Here is a 2,849-nt window from a genome sequence, read left to right on the forward strand (position 1 = left end):
GCTTTCTGCTTCCTCTTATTCTTTGTGATGTATATAATCCCATTGTCAGGAAACCTTCTAACTGATCATTGTGGTGAGGGTTAGACCCAAAGCTACAGACCCCCATGCACTTTTTTAGGCAACTTTTCCATTATAGACATTTGTTTCTCATCTTCTATTGTCCCAAAAATTCTCGTAAACACTATGGTCAAGAACAGAAGTATTTCTTTGCAGGCATGTGTATTGCTTTTTTAGTTTGGCTTTAAGATCAACAAAGTGTTTTATTTTAGCCGTCATGAGATAGGACAGGTTTGCTGCCATCTTTAGACCATTGCACTACAACACCATCATGAACAAGTTTGCTAGTTTAAGAGTCTTTCTAAACTCGGCAATCCATGTTTTCCTCACCTTCCAACTTCTGTACTGCAAATCCCACCATGTCAACCGCTTCCTTCGAATGTCCTGCTAAAACACTTTACGTAATGAATTAGCCATGTACATCTCAGCTGGGATCATTGCTATGTGTTCTTTCTGCTTGACATTGATCTCAAATATTCACAGTGTCTCCATCGTCTTAATCAGTTACTCACAAGAAAGATGCAAAGCTTTCTCTGTCTGTGCTTCCCACCTGACTGTGATAGTTCTTTAATATGGAGCCATCATGTCTATGTATCTGAAGGGATGATGTAGTCCTCTGCAATTGTTGAGGATGACAATTCTGCAATAATTTCACTGCAGGTCATGGAGTATTCTCAAACTCCTGCAGAAAAACTACCAAATATTTTTTTTTTAAACAAAGAAAGAATTGCATTTATATGTTGTTTTGATTAGAACACACAAGAAAGTTTTTGACTTAAGGTATTGTTATACTTTTAAATAATAAAATATAAGTTTTAACATAAGTAACTAGATTAGTCTTTATGTCAGCTTTGCATTCTCTCTTATACAGTTGAACAAAAGTTTTGTAAAGGCATAGTTGGTACTTTAGTTTTGGGTTGAATCTCTTTCCCCAAAATTGTAAGGTTTCCATCAAGTAAACACATCTTGCAGCAAAATGCACAGTCCCAATAATACATTAAGCTTCCTACTCACATTTAAAAACATGATAGCTGTTAAAAAAGGAGAAAACCCCCCTAAAAACAGAAAAATATACTTTTCTTCTACCTGGCTTTTGCCTGTAGCATCTGGACCAAGGAAACTTTATCACCCTACCGGCAAGATCCTGGAAACAATCCCGAAACCTATTTTTTCATAAAGAATTTATATAGCCTATTAAAATGGGGGCAGATAAATGAATGTGTTAGGAAGACCTCAGATTTGAATGCAAAGTTCGTTTCAACATGCTATTAAACGTTTGAATGGTGTTTCATTTTAAGACATGTACACTGGAACCTAAAGATGTAAAATTAATAAAGTGACTAATCAATGAATTACATTCTCATAAGTAAAAAAGTACAAGGATTTAGTGTATAGGATAGTAAATATAGTATAGTAGTGTATAGGATAGTGTATAGGAGTAAAGGATTTAGTAATACCCAAATTATCTGTACACCACACTTTCCCTACAAATAAACAGGACATAAAAAAAACGTTTAAATGTTGGCTTGTGGAAATTTGGGATGAGTGTTTAATATACAACATATAAAGTTTAGACTTTGCTGAAAATCCACAAGGGAAGTTAGGCAAATGGAGGTGCTCAAGTGGCCAACGTAGAGCCCTGACCTCAACCTTATTAAACAATGTTAGGATGACTTGGAACAATTTATTCTTTGAATTAACATAAGTACTTGACCTGAAAAATACTCTTTTAGCTAAATGGGAACATATTACATAACATATACCATATAGCCTTCAAACTCTTCCCAGAAAAGTGGAGTAGCCACAGATAAGACAATATTAATGCCCCATGGGGGTCCATACAATTCTAGAGATTGTAGCATTTCAAAAATTTGACTGGAGTTTTTGTTACTGAAAAGTTCCCTAAAGGTTTAAAGTTTTAATGTTAAAGCACTACGGTGGTTAAAACAAATTAAGACATTAAAAAGGTTAAATACTATTCCTAACTAAGTAAGATGTAAATGATATAATGAATATTCACAAAAGACCGGAGATCATTCAGTTGGGAAATTAATTAAAGTTTTGTTGCCACGCCAAGGGACCAGAATTTCATATAAAAGAGCTTCTTCCTTGTTGTTTGCTAATATGAACCTAAAGAACATTAATCTATCAATCTTTATCTCTCCCCTTAGAGTTTCCGATAACTAATTGTGGACACTATAAAATGTTAGGTAAGTATTGAGATATAAATGGAAAAAAATGCAAAATAGTCAAAGTCAATCAAGTGATATTTTTCTTTCTAAAAAAAGGATATATTTGAAAATAACGAACTTTTTCCCTAGCTTATTGACATTTTTAGGATATTCATTTGTTGAATTCATGGCTTTTAGGTGGGTAGGATATAATTTTGTTTTAGCTTTATTTATTATAATTATTTATTTAGTTATTTTTAAACCACAGAAAATTTACACTTTTGTGGGTAAAAAAAAGACAGTGTTCAAATATCTGGTATTTCTCTAAACAGATGTTTTCAATGATTTTTTCAATGTGCCTGTTGTTCTCTTTTTATCACAAAATGTTTGTATTTTGTGTAGAACCACTACAACAGTACTCCAGGTGGAAACAAATTTAAAAGGATGGAGGTATATTAGTACCCTTTCAGTAGTTCACCAGGCACTTTGTTTTGCATTGCCTTATGAAAAGCCCCTTATGACACATGCCTGATCTCGGGTGAGCATTGAAGCCTACTTGGATATTTGATGTATGTATCCAGAGAGACAGACAGAAAGTATCCATAAAAAAAAAAAAAAAAA

Source organism: Pyxicephalus adspersus, chromosome 12 (assembly GCF_032062135.1).
Source record: "Pyxicephalus adspersus chromosome 12, UCB_Pads_2.0, whole genome shotgun sequence".
Lineage (NCBI taxonomy): Eukaryota > Metazoa > Chordata > Amphibia > Anura > Pyxicephalidae > Pyxicephalus > Pyxicephalus adspersus.